General features: G+C 46.3%; 1 long non-coding RNA gene across 1 annotated transcript; it reads left to right on the forward strand.

The window, feature by feature from the left end:
- Positions 1 to 829: 829 nt before the first annotated feature.
- On the forward strand, positions 830 to 19,549 carry LOC116969455. The gene is made up of 3 exons (XR_004410762.1): positions 830 to 844; positions 4,624 to 4,632; positions 19,523 to 19,549. It is a non-coding gene; the product is annotated as an uncharacterized LOC116969455 (long non-coding RNA).
- The last annotated feature ends 649 nt before the right edge of the window (positions 19,550 to 20,198 follow it).

A 20,198-nucleotide genomic window follows, 5' to 3' on the forward strand; every position in this document is an offset into this window, starting at 1 on the left:
TTACGCCAATGTTGGCCTCCCTTCACTGGCTCCCAGTGCACTTTCGAGTTCATTTTAAAATTATTGTATTTGTTTTCAAATCGTTGAATGGGCTAGCCCCGCTTTACCTCTCTGAGCTGCTCCATCTATATGCTCCTGCCCGGTGCCTCAGGTCAGCTGATCAGCTGCTCCTTGAGGTACCACGGTCTAAGCGGAAGCTCAGAGGGGATAGAGTCTTTTCTGTTGCTGCTCCGGCACTTTGGAACACCTTGCCGTTGCACATCAGACAGGCCCCCTAACTGTCCATCTTCAAATCCTCCCTAAAAACTCATTTTTATTCTCTGGCTTTCGACACTGGCTGAGACATTGCTCCTGTTCTTACTGCTTTTAATGTATTTTAATTTTTACTGTTTTTAGTCCTTCGTTTTACGGTTTTTGATGGTTTGTAATAACTTTTTGAACATGAGTTCTCATGTACAGCACTTTGTGGCAACTGCGGTTGTTTAAAGCGCTTTATAAATACAGTGTATATGTTTTAAAAGTGTTTTGATGGATTTAGAGGGGTTTAGAGCGGTTTAGATTAGTTTAGAGGGCTTAAAAGCGGTTTCGAGGTGAGTAGAGGTGGTTAGGGGTTTAGACGAGGTTAGATGTGGTTAGAGGGATAGCCGTGTTTAGAGGGGTTTAGAGGGTGTTAGAATGGTGTATATGGTTTTAGAGGGCTTTAGATGGCTTTCGAGGGGTTTCGAGGGGTTTCGAGCGGTATAGTGTGGTATAGTGTGGTTGGAGGGTTTTAGAGGGGTTTCAAGTGGTTTAGATGGGATAGAGGTGTTTAGAAGACTGTATTGGGTTTTAGAGGAGTTTAGAGGTTATTAGAGGGGTTTGGATGGGTTTAGAGGGTGTTAGAGGGGTTTAGAGGGACTTAGACGTGGTTAGAAGTGTTTAGATGGATTTAAAGGTGTTTCGAGTGATTTAGAGAGGTTTAAAGCGGTATAATTGGGTTTAGAGGGGTTAAGGGGTTTAGAGGTGAGTAGAGGCAGTTAGACGGGTTTAGAGGGGCCTTGAGGGGGTTGGAGGGGTTTAGAGGGGGCTAGAGAGGGTTCGAGGGGTTCAGATGGGATAGAGCGGTGTATAGGTGTTTAGATGGCGTTAGAGTGTTTTAGAGGAGTTTAGAGGGGTTTAGAACGGTTGGGGGGGTTAGAGGGGTTTAGAGTACTGTATAGGGGATTAGAGGATCTAAAGGGGTTTAACGGGGTATAGAGATGTTTGAAGGGGTTTAGATGGATTTAGAGGGTGTTAGAGGGTGTTAGAAGGGTGTATAGGGGTTTAGAGGACTTTAGAGGGATTTCGAGGGGTTTCGAGGGGTTTAGAGCGGTATAGTGGGGTTAGAGGGTTTTAGAATGGTTTCAAGGGTTTACGAGTGGTTTAGAGGGGTTTGGAGGGGTTTTCAGTGGTTTAGATGGGATAGGGGTGCTTAGAGGTGGGTTGAGGACTTTAGTTGGTTTTAGGGAGGTTATTAGAGGGGTTTATAGATGTTTAGTGGTGGTTAGAGCGGCTTAGAGCCGTTTAGGTTTAGAGGGCGTTAGATACATTTCGTGGAGTTTAGAGGGGTTTAGAGTGCTTTAGAGGTGTTTAGATGTAGTTAGATGTGTTTAGAGGGGCTTAGATATGTTTAGAGTGCATACAGGATTTTAGAGGGGTTTAGAGAGGTTGAAAGGGGTTTAGAGCGGTTTAGAGCGGTTTAGATGGGTTGAAAATGTTTTAGAGTGGTTAGAGGTTTTAGAGGGGTTGAAAATGGTTTAGAGTGGTTAGAGGGGTTTAGAGGGGTTTCCAGTGGTTTTTAGAGTTTTAGAGTGCTTTTGAGTGGATTAGAGGAGTTTAGAATGTTTTGGCGGGGTCTAAAGGTATTTAGAGGGATTTAGTGGTTTAAAGGTGTTTACCGGTTTTTAGAGGGGTTTAGAGCGGTGGAGTGATTTAGAGAGGTGAAGAGGGGTTCGGTGGGGTTAGAAGTTGGTGGAGGGGTTTCGAGGGGTTAGAGGGGTTTACATGGGTTCTGAATGGTGTAGAGTGGTTGGAGGGATTTAGAGGGGGCTAGAGATGGTAAGAGTGCTTTAGAGGGGTTAGAGGGGATTAGATGTGTTGAGAGGTTTAGAGGGTTTCAGAGAGTCTTAGAAGTGTTTATAGATGTTTAGAGGTGTTTAGAGGGGGATTTCAAATGATTTAGTGGGGTTTAGAGGGGAGTCGAGAGTGTTAGAAGGATTTAGAGGGGTTTAGAGGAGTTTCGAGTGCGTTAGAGGGATTTCGAGTGTGTTCGATTGATTTTAAGGGGGGTTAGAGTTTTTCGAAAGGTTTGGATGGATTTAGAGGAGATTAGAGGTAGTTAGATGTGTGTGTATGGGATTAGAGAGATTCCCGTGTGTTTATATGGGTTTAGAGGTATTTAGAGTGTTCTGGAGGGGTTTAGAGGGGATTATAGTTGTTTAGAGGGATTTAGAGGGGTTTAGAGTGCTTTAGAGGTGTTTAGGGGACATTAGAGGAGTTTAGAGGGATTTGGAGGGCTTTGGAGAGGTTTGGAGAGGTTTCGAGGGGTGCAGAGGTGTTTATAGTTGTATAATGTGCTTTGAGGGCTTTAGAGGGGTTTCGATGCGTTTAGAGGGGTTTCGATGGGTTTAGAGGGTTTCCAGGGGGTTAGAGGGTTTTGGAGGGGTTTACAGGGGTTCTGAATGGTTTAGAGGGGTTAGAGGTGTTTTAGAGGCGTTTAGAGGGCTTTAGAGGTGGTTCGAGGGGTTTACATAGCTTTAGATGGTTTAGAGATTTAGAAGGGTTTAGAGGGGTTTAGGGGTGTTTAGAAACATAGAAACATAGAAAATAGATGCAGGAGTAGGCCATTTGGCCCTTCGAGCCTGCACCGCCATTCAATATGATCATGGCTGATCATCCAACTCAGTATCCTGTACCTGCCTTCTCTCCATACCCCCTGATCCCTTTAGCCAATAGGGCCACATCTAACTCCCTATTAAATATAGCTACTGGCCTCACCTACCTTCTGTGGCAGAGAATTCCTGAGATCATCCACTCTCAGTGTAAAACATGTTTTTCTCAATTCGGTCCTTAAAGATTTTCCCCTTATCCTTAAACTATGACCCCTTCCTGCATCTAGCCTGTCCAACCCCTTAAGAAGTTTGTAAGTTTCTATAAGATCCTCCCTCAATCTTCTAAATTCTAGCGAGTACAAGCCGAGTTTGTCCAGTCTTTCTTCATATGAAAGTCCTAACATCCCAGGAATCAGTCTGGTGAACATTCTCTGTACTCCCTCTATGGTAAGAATGCCTTTCCTCAGATTAGGAGACCAACACTGTACGCAATACTCCAGGCGTGGTCTCACCAAGACCGTGTACAACTGCAGTAGAACCTCCCTGCTCATATACTCAAATCCCTTTGCTATGAATGCTAACATACCATTCGCTTTCTTCACTGCCTGCTGCACCTGCATGCCTACTTTCAATGACTGGTGTACCATGACACCCATGTCTCGTTGCATATCCCCTTTTACTATTCGGCCACCATGCAGATAACACGCTACTTTCCTGTTTTGCCACCAGTGGATAATCTCACATTTATCCACATTATACTGCATCTGCCATGCATTTTCCCACTCACCCAGCCTATCCAATTCACCTTGCAGCCTCCTAGCATCCTCCTCACAGCTAACACTGCCCCCAGATTCGTGTCATCCGCAAACTTGGAGATGTTGCATGCAATTCCCTCGTCCAAATCATTAATATATATTGTAAATAGCTGGAGTCCCAGCACTGAGCCTTGCTGTACCCTACTAGTCACTGCCTGCCATTCTGAAAAGGACCCGTTTACTCCTACTCTTTGGTTCCTGTCTGCCTGCCAGTTCTCTATCCACATCAATACTGAACCCCCAATACCGTGTGCTTTAAGTTTGTATACTAATCTCTTATTTGGGACCGTGTCGAAAGCCTTCTGAATTTCCAGATATAACACACCAACTGGTTCTCCCTTATCCACTCTACTGGTTACATCCTCGAAAAATTCTATAAGATACGTCAGACATGATTTACCTTTCATAAATCAATGCTGAATTTGTCCAATGATTTCACTACTTTCCAAATGTGCTGCTATCCCATCTTAATAACTGACTCTAGCATTTCCCCCACTACCGATGTTAGACTAACTGCCTGTAATTCCCCGTTTTCTCTCTGCCTCCCTTTTGAAAAAGAGGGGTTACATTAGCTACTCTCCAATCCTCAGGAACTACGCCCGAATCTAAAGGGGTTTGAAAATGTATCACTAATGCATCCACTATTTCTGGTGCTACTTCCTTAAGTACTTTGGGATGCAGCCTACCTGGCCATGGGGATTTATCGGCCTTTAATCCATTCAATTTACCTACCACCATTTCCCGGCTAACCTAGATTGCACTCAGTTCCACCATCACATTTGACCCCCGGTCCCCTGCTATTACCGGCTGATTATTTATGTATTCTTTATGAAGACAGAACCAACGTAGTTATTCAATTGGTCTGCCATGTCATTGTTCCCCTTGATCGATGCACGTGCTTCTGACCGCAAGGGACCTACATTTGTTTTAACTAATCATTTTATCTTCAGGATTTAGAGGGGGTTGGAGTGTTAGAAGGGTTTAGAGGAGTTTAGAGGGCTAGAGGGACTTAGATGTGTTCCGTGGGGTTTAGAGAGTGATCGGGGATTTACAGGGGTTTAGAGGGGCTTATAGTGTTTCGAGGTAGTTTAGAGACGTTTAGAGATATTCAGGGGGGCCAGAGGTGGTAAGGGTGTTTTAGAGGGGTTTAGTAGGGGTTAGAGGGGATTAGATGAGTTGCGAGGTTCAAGGGGGCTTAGACGTGTTTAGAGGGATTCAGAGTGGCTTAGAGGGGTTTATAAGGGTGTAGAGGTTTTTAGACGTGTTTAAAGGTGTTTCGAAAGATTTAGAGGGGTTTAGAAGGGATTCGAGAGTGTTAGAATAATATAGAGGGGTTCAGAGGGGTGTAGAGGGGTTTCGAGGGGTTTCTAAGGATTTATAGGGGGTTAGAGGGTTTCGAAAGGTTTCGAGAGGTTTAGAGGGTATTAGAGATATTTATATGTGTGTGTCGGGGATTAGAGGGATTACCAAGTGTTAAAATGGGTTTTGAGGGGTTTAGAGGGATTTATAGATGTTTAGTTGGATTTCGAGCGGTTTAGAGGGTTTAACCCCTCGAAACCGCCCCCACACCCCTCTAAACCCTTCCAAACTTCTCCAAATCCCTCTAAAATTCTAAATAACTATAACCTCCTCTAAACCCTTCTAAAGCCCTCTAAACCGATGTTTGATGTGTTTAGAGGGCTTTAGAAGGGATTTATCGCTTTTCAGATGGCATTAGAGGGGGTTCGATATGTTTAGATGTGTTTAGAGAAGTATATTGTGGTTTGAGGGTTTTAGAGGGGTTTCGAGGAATTTAGAAGGTTTCCATGGGTTTTGAGATGTTTGGGTGTAGAGTGGTTTGGAGGTGTTTAGGGGGATTTACACGGTTTTAGAAGGTTTCCATGGGTTTTGAGATGTTTGGGTGTAGAGTGGTTTGGAGGTGTTTAGGGGGATTTACACGGTTTTAGAGGGTTTCAATAGAGGTTTGGAGAGGGTTAGAGAGGGTTAGAGTGGTTTCGAGGGGTTTTGATTAGTTTCGATGGTTTAGAGAGGTTTAGAGAGGTTTAGAGAGGGCTTTAGAAGGGTTTAGAGGAGGTTATAGTTATTTAGAGTTTTAGAGGGGTTTGGAGAAGTTTGGAAGGGTTTAGAGGGGTGCGGGGGCGGTTTCGAGGGGTTAAACGGGTTTAGAGGGCTTCAGAGTGGTTTAGAGGTGTTATGAGGGGTTTACCTAGATACATAGATACATGGGTGTTAGAGAGGTGTAAATGAGCGTAGATGTGTTTAGAGGGGTTCCGAGGGGCTTAGAGTGGTTTAGAAGGGATTAGAGGGGTTTAGAGAGGTTTTGAGAGGTTTAGAATTTTAGCGGGGTTTAGAGGGGGGTCGAAGTGGTTCGAGGGGTTTAGATGGGTTTAGAGTGTGTTAGAAGGGTTTAGAGGGGGGTTAGAGGGATTAGAGTGATACGGAGAAGGGTAGAGGGGGTTTGAGGGGGTTTGAGAGGTTTTGAAGGGTTTTGAGGGGTTCTGAGGGGGTTTGAGGGGGGTTTGAGGGGGTTTGAGGGGTTTTGAGGGGTTTTGAGGGCTAGATCGGCTTTGTGGGGGTTAGAGGGGATTACAGGGGTTTAGGGGGGGTCTTACAGGGGTTTCGGGAGTTTCAGAGAGCTTTAGAGTGTTTAGAGGGGTTCAAAGGGGTTTCGATGGGTTTAGAGTGGATTAAAGGTGTTTAGAGGGATTTAGAGGAATTAGAGTATTAGAGGGGTTTAGAGGGGTTCAGAGTGATTTCGAGGTAGAGGCGGCCAGAGGGGTTTCGAGGGGTCTGTAGGGGTTTTGTGGCGCTGCGAGTTGTTTAGAGGGTGTCAGAGGAGCTTAGACGGGCTTAGAAGGGTTAAGTGTGGGTTAGAGGGGTTTAGAGATGTTTAATGGGCTCTCGAGGGGTTTGGAGAGCAGTTGTGGGATTTGGAGGGGTATAGTGTCGTTAGACTCTATTGGAGGGTTTCGAGGTGTGTCGAGTGGTTTCGATGGGTTCGAGAGGTTTGGAGTGGTTTGGTGGGGTTTAGAGGTGTTTGGGAGCGGTTTAGTGATTTAAAGGGATTTAGAGGGCATAGAGGAGTGTAGAGGTGTTTAGAGGGCTTTACAGTGTTTTAGAGGGGTTTAGAAGGGTTTAGAGTGGGGAAGCGGAAAGTCAAAATGTGACAGGAGACAGAATGTGTGAAGATAAAGCTCTAGATGTAAAAGGGGCAAAAACGGAAAGGAAGGGTAGTAAAAATCATCTGAAAGTGCTTTATCTAAATGCACGGAGTATTCGTAATAAGATAAATGAATTAACGGTGCAATTAAGTATATATAGTTATGATATTGTGGCCATTACGGAGACATGGCTGCAAGGGGATCAGGACTGGGAGTTAAATATAGAGGGGTACTCGACAATTAGGAAAGATAGACAGGAAAGAAAGGGAGGAGGGGTGGCCCTTTTAATAAGGGAGGGAATAACGGCAATAGAGAGGAAGGATATTGCGTTGAAGGATCAGGATAGTGAAACAGCTTGGGTACAGATAGAGAATAACAAGGGAAAAAAAAACACTAGTGGGTGTAATTTATAGACCTCCAAATAGCTGTGACGCTGTTAGTCAGAACATAAATCTGCAAATAGTTGACGCATGTAAAAAGGGAACTGCTGTAATCATGGGGGACTTCAATTTTCATATTAATTGGGCAAACCAAACTGGGCAGGGTAGACTAGAGGAAGAGTTTATAGAATGTATTAGAGACGGGTTCCTAGAACAGTATGTCACAGAACCGACAAGGGGGGAGGCAATCTTGGATCTGGTCCTGTGTAATGAAGCAGGATTAATTAAAAATGTCATAGTTAGGGACTCGTTGGGAACAAGTGACCACAATATGGTCGAATTCCATATTCAAATAGAAGGGGAGCAGGTTGAAACTCAGGCTAGGGTGCTTAGTCTAAATAAGGGGGATTATGAAGGTATGAGGAATGAGCTGATCAAAGTTGACTGGGATAGCAGACTCAAGAATAAGACGGTACATGAGCAGTGGTGTACGTTTAAGTGTCTACTGTATAACCTTCAAGAAAAATTTATTCCTCTGAAGAAAAAAAGGGGTAAGGGTAAGAACAGTCAGCCATGGCTCAGTAAAACTATAAAGGATAGTATTCGGCTGAAGGCAAGGGCATATAAGGTAGCCAGAGATAGTGGGAGGGTAGTGGATTGGGAAGCATTTAAAGGTCAGCAAAAAATAACTAAGAGATTAATTAAGACGGGGAAAATAGACTATGAAAGGAAATTAGCAAACAACATAAAAACTAATAGTAAGAGTTTTTATAGCTATATAAAAAGAAAAAGGGTGGCTAAGGTGAACGTTGATCCATTGGAGGGTGAGACTGGAGAGTTGTTGGTGGGGAACATGGAAATGGCAAAGGCATTAAACGAGTATTTTGTATCAGTCTTCACCATAGAAGACACAAAAAATATTCCAACGCTGGATAAACAGGGGGCGGTAGGAATGGGGGAGCTAAATACTATTAAGATCACCAAGGAGGTGGTATTAGGGAAATTAATGAGACTGAAGGAGGATAAATCCGCTGGGCCTGATGGATTACATCCAAGGGTCTTGAGGGAGATAGCGGTGGGGATTGTGGATGCATTGGTGATAATTTTCCAAAACTCCCTGGAGGCAGGAACGGTCCCAGTGGATTGGAAAATGGCCAATGTAACACCTATATTTAAAAAAGGAAGTAAACAGAAGGCGGGTAACTGTAGACCGGTTAGTCTAACATCGGTGGTGGGTAAAATGTTAGTGACAATTATTAAAGAAACACTAACGGGGCACTTGGATAAACATGACTTCATCGGACAGAACCAGCATGGTTTTGTGAAGGGGAAGTCCTGTTTAACGAATCTGCTCGAATTCTTTGAGGAAGTAACAACCCGGGTGGATAAAGGGGAACCGGTGGATGTGGTATACTTGGACTTCCAAAAGGCTTTTGACAAGGTGCCACATAAGAGACTATTGCTAAAAATAAAAAATTATGGGATTGGGGGTAATATATTAGCATGGGTAGAGGATTGGCTAACAAATAGGAAGCAGAGAGTGGGGATAAATGGTTCATACTCGGGATGGCAACCGGTAACTAGCGGGGTTCCGCAAGGGTCGGTGCTGGGACCCCAGTTGTTCACAATTTATATAAATGATTTGGAGGAGGGAACCAAGTGTAATATATCAAAATTTGCGGACGATACAAAAATGGGAGGAAAAGTAGGGGATGAGGAGGATAGGAAGAGTCTGCAAAAGGATATAGATAAGCTAGGTGAGTGGGCAACAACTTGGCAGATGAAGTTTAATACTAATAAATGTGAAGTCATTCACTTTGGGAAAAAAAATGATAGGGCAAGTTATTTTCTAAATGAGGAGGAGCTGCGTTGTAATGCAACGCAAAGGGATCTAGGGGTATTAGTACATGAATCACTAAAAGTTAGTATGCAGGTGCAGCAAGCAATCAGGAAGGCCAATGGAGTTTTGGCCTTTATTGCTAGGGGGATTGAGTATAAAAACACGGAGGTCTTGCTGCAGCTGTACACAGTATTAGTGAGACCACATTTGGAATACTGTGTACAGTTCTGGGGTCCATACTTAAGAAAGGACGTACTAGCCCTGGAGGCAGTGCAGCGAAGGTTTACAAGATTAATTCCTGCAATGAGGGGATTGACATATGAGGAAAGGTTAAGTAGGCTGGAACTCTACTCTTTGGAGTTTAGAAGAATGAGAGGCGATCTCATTGAAACATATAAGATCGTGAGGGGCCTTGATCGGGTGGATGCACCGAGGATGTTCCCAATGATCGGGGAAACTAGAACTAGGGGACATAGTTGCAGAATAAGGGGGGGCTCTTTTAAAACGGAGATGAGGAAGAACTTCTTCACCCAGAGGGTGGTTAATTTATGGAATTCACTGCCCCAGGGAGCAGTGGAAGCAGAAACTTTAAATATATTTAAGACTAAAATAGATGGTTTTTTAGCTGCCAAGGGGATAAGGGGCTACGGGGAGAGGGCAGGGATATGGACCTAGGTATGGTTAGTATAGTAAGACCTGAGTGATCTCCTGGACAAGTGTCGATCGCCTGGATTGGGGTCGGAGAGGAATTTCCCGGATTTTTTCCCCGAATTGGACCTGGGTTTTTATCCGGTTTTTTGCCTCTCCCAGGAGATCACGAGGTTTTTGGGGTGGAGAGGGCTGATAGCGGTATAAAGGGGAGGGTAGTGTCTTGTGTTCTGTGTCTTGTGTCTACTGTTTGTGGGTAAGTGTGTCTGTTTAGTGTTCAGCCATGAGCGAATGGCGGTGCGGGCTCGACGGACCTGGTGGTCTACTCTCGCACCTACTTTCTATGTTTCTATGTTTCTATGTAGAGGATTCGTAGGGTGTTAGAGGGGTTTAGAGGGGTTCCGAGGTGTTTTGACGGGATTTGAGGGGATTAGAGGGACTTGGAAGTGTAAAGTGGTTTCGAGGTGTTAAGAGGGTAGTAGTGAAGTTTAGAGGGGTTTAGTGGGGTTAGACGGTTTTAGAGGGGTTTGGAGTGGGTTATAGGGTTTAGAGGGGGTCGGAAAGGGTGTAGAGGAGTTTAGAGGTGTTTAGAGGGCTTTAGATGGTTTATAGGAGTTTAAAGGTGCTTAGAGGACAGTGGTTTAAAGGGATTTAGAGGGGTTTAGATGGGTTTAGAGGGGTTAAGAGGGGTTAAGATGGGTTAAGAGTGATTTCGAGGTGGGTTGAGGCGGTTAAAAGGGGATAGAGATGTTTAGAGATGTTTGGGCTTACAACTCTTTAGAGCTGTCCAGGGGCGCTTACAGGGGGTTTAGAAGTGTTTAGAGGGGTTTAGATGGGTTTCGATGGATTTAGTGGTTTAGAGGGGTTTCGAAGGGTTTCGAGGGTTTTCGAGAGGTTTAGAGGGATTTAGAAGTGTTTAGATAGGTTTAGATGGGCTTAGAGGGGTTTAGAGGGGCTTAGATGTGTTTAGAGGTGTTTAGAGGGGTTTAGAGGGGCTTAGAGGGGTTTCGATGTGTTTAGACGGCTTTAGAGGGTTTCAGAGGGAGTTTAGATCGGTTAGAGTGGGTTAGAGGCGTTTAGAGGTGTTTCAATGTGTTTAGATTGGTTCAGATGTGCTTAGAGTGCCGTAGCCGTGTTTAGAGGTGTTTATAAGAGTTTCGAATGGTTTTGAGGGCTTTCGAAGGGTTTCGATGTGTTTCGAGGGTTTTAGAGGGGTACATAGGGGGTTTAGAGGGGTTTAGAGGGGTTTAGAGGGTCTTTGATGTGTTTATATGTGTGTGGGGGTTAGATGGATTTCCAGTTGTTTGAAGAGGTTCGGATGGGTTTAGAGTGTTCTAGAGGAGGTTAGAGGGGTTTAGAGGCGTTTCGAGGGATTTAGAGGAATTTCGAGCTTTAGAGGGGTTTAGAGCATTTAGAGGGCTTTAGCGATGTTTGGAGGGGTGTCGAGGTGTTTAGAGTGGTGTTTGGAGATGAATAGTGTGTGTCAAATATTTTAGAGGTGTTTCTATGGGTTTAGTGAGGTTTCGAGGGGTTTAGAAGGGTCACGATGGGTTAGGAGTGGTTTAGAGGGGTTGAGAGAGGGTTTAGGGTGGATAGAGAAGTCTAGAGCTGTTTAGAGGAATGTACATGATTTTAGAGGGGTTTATAGTACTGTTTATGTGTACTGTTCTGGATGTCAGATGTGGGAGGTCATGGTGTCGGATGGCCCTCCATACGTCCACATCTGCACCAGGTGCAGAGAGATGGGGCTCCTAAGGGACCGTGTTAGGTTCCTGGAGCAGCAGCTCGATGACCTCTGTCTTGTCAGGGAGAGTGACGAGGTCATAGAGGGGAGTTATAGGGAGGTGGTCACTCCAAAACCACAGGAGAGAGACATATGGGTCACGCTATGGAAGGGCAAGGGGCAGAGGCAGGAACGAGGGAGTACTCCAATGTCGGTACACCTTGCAAATAAGTACTCCTGTTTGAGTACGGATGAGGATGACAGCCTGCCCGGGAGTAGCAACAGCGGACGGGCCTCCAGCACAGAGACCGGCCCTGTTGCTCCGAAAGGTAGGGAAAAAAAGAAGAGGGCAATAGTAATTGGGGACTCTATTGTTAGGGGGTCGGATAGGCGTTTCTGTGGACGCAGTCGGGAGACCAGGATGGTGGTCTGCCTCCCTGGTGCCAAGGTCTCGGACGTGTCTCAACGCATCCAAGATATCCTGAAATCAGAGGGAGAGGAGCCTGAGGTCGTGGTACATATTGGTACAAATGACATAGGTAAAAAAAGTGAAGAGGTCTTGAAGGGAGGATTTAGGGTGTTGGGAGGAGAGTTAAGGAAAAGGACCAAAAAGGTAGCAATCTCAGGATTACTGCCTGTACCACGCGACAGTGAGAGTAAGAATGGAGCGAGGTGGAGGATAAATGCGTGGCTGAAAGACTGGTGCAGAGGGCAGGGATTCAAGTTTCTGGATCATTGGGACTTCTTTTGGGGAAGGTGGGACCTGTACAGAGAGGATGGGTTGCACTTGAACCCGAGGGGGACCAACATCCTGGCGGGGACATTTGCAAAGGTCACTGGGGGGACTTTAAACTAGAATGGTTGGGGCGAGGGACTCAAATAGAGAAAGCTAGTAGACCGAATGGGAGGCAGGAAGCAGAAAAGGGAAGCACTCGGACACAAGAGGAGAAAGAAAAAAAAGGAAATAAACAGAGAAGAAGAGACGGGGGGTTTCTTAAATGTGCATATTTTAATGCTAGGAGCATTGTAAGAAAGGTGGATGGGCTTAGAGTCTGGATAGACACATGGAAGTATGATGTTGTGGCGATCAGTGAAACATGGTTGCAGGAGGGCTGTGATTGGAAACTAAATATTCCAGGATTTCGTTGCTTCAGGTGTGATAGAATTGGAGGGGCAAGAGGTTGTGGTGTTGCATTGCTAGTCAGGGAAGATATTACAGCAGTGCTTTGGAAGGATAGATTGGAGGGCTCATCTAGGGAGGCTAGGGAAGCGGAAAATCAAAATGTGACAGGAGGATCCAGAATGTGTGAAGATAAAGCTCTAGATGTAAAAGGGGCAAAAACGGAAAGGAAGGGTAGTAAAAATCATCTGAAAGTGCTTTATCTAAATGCACGGAGTATTCGATATAAGATAGATGAATTAACGGTGCAATTAAGTATATATGGTTATGATATCGTGGCCATTACGTAGACATGGCTGCAAGGGGATCAGGACTGGGAGTTAAATATAGAGGGGTACTCGACAATTAGAAAAGATAGACAGGAAAGAAAGGGAGGAGGGGTGGACCTTTTAATAAGGGAGGGAATAACGGCAATAGAGAGGAAGGATATTGCGTTGAAGGATCAGGATAGTGAAACAGCTTGGGTACAGATAGAGAATAACAAGGGGAAAAAAACACTAGTGGGTGTAATTTATAGACCTCCAAATAGCTGTGACGCTGTTAGTCAGAACATAAATCTGCAAATAGTTGACGCATGTAAAAAGGGAACTGCTGTAATCATGGGGGACTTCAATTTTCATATTAATTGGGCAAACCAAACTGGGCAGGGTAGACTAGAGGAAGAGTTTATAGAATGTATTAGAGACGGGTTCCTAGAACAGTATGTCACAGAACCGACAAGGGGGGAGGCAATCTTGGATCTGGTCCTGTGTTATGAAGCAGGATTGATTAAAAATGTCATAGTTAGGGACTCGTTGGGAACAAGTGACCACAATATGGTCGAATTCCATATTCAAATAGAAGGGGAGCAGGTTGAAACTCAGGCTAGGGTGCTTAGTCTAAATAAGGGGGATTATGAAGGTATGAGGACTGAGCTGATCAAAGTTGACTGGGATAGCAGACTCAAGAATAAGACGGTACATGAGCAGTGGTGTACGTTTAAGGATCTACTGTATAACCTTCAAGAAAAATTTATACCTATGAAGAAAAAAAGGGGTAAGGGTAAGAACAGTCAGCCATGGCTCAGTAAAACTATAAAGGATAGTATTCGGCTGAAGGCAAGGGCATATAAGGTAGCCAGAGATAGTGGGAGGGTAGAGGATTGGGAAGCATTTAAAGGTCAGCAAAGAATGACTAAGAGATTAATTAAGACGGGGAAAATAGACTATGAAAGGAATTTAGCGAACAACATAAAAACTAATAGTAAGAGTTTTTATAGCTATATAAAAAGAAAAGGGTGGCTAAGGTGAACGTTGGTCCATTGGAGGGTGAGACTGGAGAGTTGTTGGTGGGGAACATGGAAATGGCAAAGGCATTAAACGAGTATTTTGTATCAGTCTTCACCATAGAAGACACAAAAAATATTCCAACGCTGGATAAACAGGGGGCGGTAGGAATGGAGGAGCTAAATACTATTAAGATCACCAAGGAGGTGGTATTAGGGAAATTAGTGAGACTGAAGGAGGATAAATCCCCTGGGCCTGATGGATTACATCCAAGGGTCTTGAGGGAGATAGCGGTGGGGATTGTGGATGCATTGGTGATAATTTTCCAAAACTCCCTGGAGGCAGGAACGGTCCCAGTGGATTGGAAAATGGCCAATGTAACACCTATATTTAAAAAAGGAAGTAGACAGAAGGCGGGTAACTATAGACCGGTTAGTCTAACATCGGTGGTGGGTAAAATGTTAGAGACAATTATTAAAGAAACACTAACGGGGCACTTGGATAAACATGACTTCATCGGACAGAACCAGCATGGTTTTGTGAAGGGGAAATCCTGTTTAACGAATCTGCTCGAATTCTTTGAGGAAGTAACAACCCGGGTGGATAAAGGGGAACCGGTGGATGTGGTATACTTGGACTTCCAAAAGGCTTTTGACAAGGTGCCACATAAGAGACTGTTGCTAAAAATAAAAATTATGGGATTGGGGGTAATATATTAGCATGGGTAGAGGATTGGCTGACAAATAGGAAGCAGAGAGTGGGGATAAATGGTTCATACTCGGGAGGGCAACCGGTAACTAGCGGGGTTCCGCAAGGGTCGGTGCTGGGACCCCAGTTGTTCACAATTTATATAAATGATTTGGAGGAGGGAACCAAGTGTAATATATCAAAATTTGCGGACGATACAAAAATGGGAGGAAAAGTTGGGGATGAGGAGGATAGGAAGAGTCTGCAAATGGATATAGATAAGCTAGGTGAGTGGGCAACAACTTGGCAGATGAAATGTAATACTAATAAATGTGAAGTCATTCACTTTGGGGAAAAAAATGATAGGGCAAGTTATTTTCTAAATGAGGAGGAGCTGCGTTGTAATGCAACGCAAAGGGATCTAGGGGTATTAGTACATGAATCACTAAAGGTCAGTATGCAGGTGCAGCAAGCAATCAGGAAGGCCAATGGAGTTTTGGCCTTTATTGCTAGGGGGATTGAGTATAAAAACACGGAGGTCTTGCTGCAGCTGTACACAGTATTAGTGAGACCACATTTGGAATACTGTGTACAGTTCTGGGGTCCATACTTAAGGAAGGATGTACTAGCCCTGGAGGCAGTGCAGCGAAGGTTTACAAGATTAATTCCTGCAATGAGGGGATTGACATATGAGGAAAGGTTAAGTAAGCTGGAGCTCTACTCTTTGGAGTTTAGGAGAATGAGAGGCGATCTCATTGAAACATATAAGATCGTGAGGGGCCTTGATCGGGTGGATGCACCGAGGATGTTCCCAATGATCGGGGAAACTAGAACTAGGGGACATAGTTGCAGAATAAGGGGGGGCTCTTTTAAAACTGAGATGAGGAAGAACTTCTTCACCAAGAGGGTGGTTAATTTATGGAATTCACTGCCCCAGGGAGCAGTGGAAGCAGAAACGTTAAATATATTTAAGTCTAGAATAGATGGTTTTTTAGCTGCCGAGGGGATAAGGGGCTACGGGGAGAGGGCAGGGATATGGACCTAGGTATGGTTAGTATAGTAAGACCTGAGTGATCTCCTGGACAAGTGTCGATCGCCTGGATTGGGGTCGGAGAGGAATTTCCCGGATTTTTTTTCCCGAATTGGACCTGGGTTTTTATCCGTTTTTTTGCCTCCCCCAGGAGATCACGCGGTTCTTGGGGTGGAGAGGTGTGATAGCGGTATGAAGGGGAGGGTAGTGTCTTGTGTTCTGTGTCTTGTGTCTACTGTTTGTGGGTAAGTGTGTCTGTTTAGTGTTCAGCCATGAGCGAATGGCGGTGCGGGCTCGACGGACCTGGTGGTCTACTCTCGCACCTACTTTCTATGTTTCTATGTTTCTATAGGACACTAGAGATCTTTAGAGTGTTTAGGAGGGGTTTAGAGGTGCTAAGAGGGATTTCGTGGTACGTAGAGGCGGTTAGACAGGTTTAGAGTGGATACAGTGGTTTAGAGTTTAAGAAGGAACTGTCTGTCTGAAGGCTGCTCACACGGAGCAGTCTTGAATCCCTTTCGTACAGCCGACAGGAACTTCTGGACTTCTGTTCCTGCGGGTGCAACAACTTTCTGGGCGATCTCCGTCTCTCTCCTGAGAACGTCAGAGCAGCGGTGCACCGGAGCCGCGGGGCTGGAGAACGCCACCGGTGCCGCCAGGCTCGTGTACGCCACCGGAGCCGCGGGGCTGGCGAACGCCACCGGTGCCGCGGGGCTGGAGACTGCCAGCGGAGCCGCGGGGCTGGAGTCTGCCAGCGGTGCCGCGGTGCTGGAGTCTGCCAGCGGAGCCGCGGTGCTGAAGTCTGCCAGCGGTGCCGCGGGGCTGGACAACGCCAGCGGAGCCGCGGGGCTGGAGAACGCAAGCGGAGCCGCGGGGCTGGAGAACGCTAGCGGGGCTGCGGGGCTGGAGCCCGCCACCGGTGCCACGGAGGCGCGGAGCAGCGGAGCGGCAGCACACCAGCGCGCACAATGCCAGCTCGGCCGACCGGAAGCACCAACAGACGGCGACGCGTACGAAAGCACTGCCGGGTACGCAGAGGTGGATTAAAGGCCAGGTCAGAGCTATCCCCACACAGGCTAGCGGTTCCTAGCCTTTTCCTCGCCAACGTGCGCTCACTGGCAAACAAAATGGACGAACTCCGGCTAAGGATCACCTCCCACAACTGTATCAAAGACTGCAACATCCTGATCTTCACGGATACTTGGCTCAACATCGACGTTCCTGATAGCGCCGTCCAGCTAACTGGGCGTCATTTACTCCGATCGGACAGGACAACAGACTCCGGTAAGACCAGAGGTGGAGGTCTGTGCATTTATGTAAATAAAGCAAGGTGCACGGACTCCACCATCATCGAGAGTCACTGCTCAGCTAACCTAGAGTTCCTCTTGGTTAGATGCAGACTGTACTATCTGCCCAGAGAGTTTACCTCCACTTTGGTGACTGCAGCCTATATTCCTCCTGATGCTAAAGCCAAGCGTGCAATGAAAGAGCTGCATACTGCCATTAGCTAACAACAGACTCACAACCGCGAGGCAGCCTTCATTGTTGCGGGTGACTTCAATTACTCCAACCTGAAGACTGTACTTCCCAAATTCCACCAACATGTCTCCTTCGCCACTAGAGAAGACAAGACACTGGACCAAGTCTACACTAACTTACAACGCCGTCCCCCTCCCCCAACTTGGTCAGTCTGATCATCTCTCATTGTTCCTGCTCCCTAAGTACTCCCCACTCATCAGACGGGGTAAACCCACTGCGAGGACCGTTAAAGTCTGACCAGAGGAAGCGGACTCCACACTTCAGCAGTGTTTTGGAAACACTGACTGGAAGGCGTTCGTAGCCCAGGCCACCCTCGACTCCTACACGGACATTGATTCCTACACATCCTCTGTTCTGGACTTTATAAATTCCACCATCAATAGTGTCACCTCCCTCAAACGGGTGACCGTATTCCCGACTCAGAAGCCATGGATGAACAGCGAAGTCAGGCAACTGCTGAAAGCACGGGACACCGTTTTCAGGTCAGGCGATGCTCGAGCCTACAGTTCATCCAGGGCTAACCTGAAGAGGGGCATCAAGAAGGCCAAGCATTGCCATACGTTCAAGATTGAGGAGCACTTCAACAACAACTCCTACCCCCGACGCATGTGGTAAGGCATCCAGGCCATCACGGACTATAGACCCACCAACACTATCCCCACATCCAGCAACGCCTCCTTCCTGGAGGAGCTTAACCACTTATTTGGCCGCTTCGACAGGGACAATCTAGAGACAGCCAACAAGGCTGGTGCCAAAACACTCCACTGCGGCAAGCCTCAACGACTTCCGCCCAGTTGCACTTACTCCCATCATCACCACGTGCTTCGAGAGGCTGGTCCTGGCACGCCTCAAAGGCTGCTTACCCCCCACATTGGATCCCTATCAGTTTACCTACCGCAAGAACAGGAGTACCGAGGATGCCCTCTCCCACCTCGACAACAGAGACACTTACGTAAGAATGCTGTTCATCGATTACAGCTCAGCATTCAACACCATTATACCCTCTAAACTGATGACCAAACTCGGTGACCTGGGCTTCGACCACTCCCTCTGCAACTGGATACTGGACTTTCTAACCAACAGACTCCAGTATGTTTGGTTAGACAAGCACACCTCTTCAACTCTCACCCTGAACACCGGCGTTCCACAGGGCTGTGTGCTGAGCCCCCTCCTCTACTCCCTCTTCACCTACCACTGCACACCTGTACATGGTACTAACACCATCATCAAGTATGCAGATGATACAACGGTGATTGGCCTCATCAGCAACAACGATGAGTCGGCCGGAGCGAGGAGGTCCAGCTCCTAGCAGCATGGTGCGCTGACAACAACCATATAACCATAGAACAATTAAAGCACGGAAACAGGCCACCTCGGCACTACAAGTCCGTGCCGAACACTTAATTTCCCCTGGCCCTTAACAACCTGGCCCTTAACTCCAAGAAGACCAAATAGCTCATTGTAGACTTCAGGAAGTCTATGGGCGGCACGCACATCCCCATCCACATTAACGGGACGGAGATGGAACGTGTCTCCAGCTTCAGGTTCCTGGGGTTCAACATCTCCGATGACCTCTCTTGGACCCACAATACCTCAACTCTGGTCAAGAAGGCTGCTCTCACCCCAACCATGGACTGTTTACCCTCCTACCATCCGGGAGGCGCTACATGTCTCTCCGCTGCCGGACCAGCAGGTCCAGGAACAGCTTCTTCCCTGCGGCTTTCACACTACTCAACACTGTACCTCGGTGACTGCCAATCACCCCCCCCCCCCGACACTCCTCCCACAGGAAAAACACTATGACTGTATGCATGTAAATAGATTTATTTATTGAAATCTATTCAATGTCGCTCTTCCAGGGAGATGATAACTGCATTTCGTTGTCTCTGTACTGTACACTGAAAATGACAATTAAACTAGAATCTGAATCTGAATCAGATGCTGTAAAATCGAAGGTACACACAAATGATGGAGAAACTCAACGGGCGCAGCAGCATTTATGGAGCGACTGAGATAGGCAACGTTTCAGAAGAAGGGTTTCGGCCCGAAACGTTGCATATCTCCTTCGCTCTATAGGTCCTGCTGCACCCGCTGAGTTTTTCCAGCATTTGTGTGTACCTTAGAGGGGTTTATATGTGTTTAGGGGGCTTTAGAATGGCTGAACGGTGTTTAGAGGGTTTTAGAGGGATGTTTACCGGTTTAGAGGGGTTTAGATGGGTTAAGAAGGATTTCGAGGAGGGGAGGGGATGTTAGAGGGGGTTAGAGGTGATTAGAGGGGTTTAGAGGGGCTTAGAGCAGTTTCGAGGGGTTGGAGAGATTTAGAGGAGTTTCGAAGAATTTAGGTTTTAGGAATTTAGGAATTTAGAATTTAGTTCGAGCGGTTTAGAGGGGTATCGTGGGGTTAGGGGTTTTAGAGTGGTTTTGAGAGGTTCCGAGCGGTTTAGAGGGATTTGGAGGGGTTTAGATGGGATAGAGGTGTTTAGTGGTGTTTAGAGGGCTTCAGTGGGGTTTAGAGGGGTTTGAGGTTATTAGAGGGGTTTAGAGGAATTCAGAGAGGGTTAGAGGGGTATAGAGGGGGTTGGAGGGGTTTAGATGGGTTTAGAGGTATTTAGAGGTTTTTAGAGGGGTTCCGAGGGACTTAGACGTGCTTAGACGTGTTTAGACGTGTTTAGAGGGGTTTAGAGGGGTTTCGAAGGATTTAGAGGGTTTTGAAATGTTTCGAAGGGTTTCGAGGGTTTTAGAGGGGGTTAGTGTGTTAAAAGTGTTTTTAGGAATTTAGATGGCTAGAGGGTATTAGATGGGCTTAGAGCGGTTTATAGAGGCTTAGTGGGGTTTAGGGGGGTTTACAGGGCTTTAGAGGGGCTTAGAGGGTTTCCAGGTGTTTAGAGGCGTTTGGAAGGGGTTATAGGTATTTAGAGGGGCTTGTAGGCGTTTACAGGGGTTTAGAGGGGGTTAGAGGGATTGTGTTGAGTTAGAGGGGTTTAGAGGGGTTTATGGTGCTTTAGAGTGATTTAGAGTGGTTTAGATGTGTTTAGAAGGGTTTAGATGTGTTTGGAGGGGGATAGAGCGGTTTAGAGGGGG

This window comes from Amblyraja radiata, unplaced genomic scaffold (assembly GCF_010909765.2).
Source record: "Amblyraja radiata isolate CabotCenter1 unplaced genomic scaffold, sAmbRad1.1.pri S45, whole genome shotgun sequence".
NCBI classification, from domain to species: Eukaryota; Metazoa; Chordata; class Chondrichthyes; order Rajiformes; family Rajidae; genus Amblyraja; species Amblyraja radiata.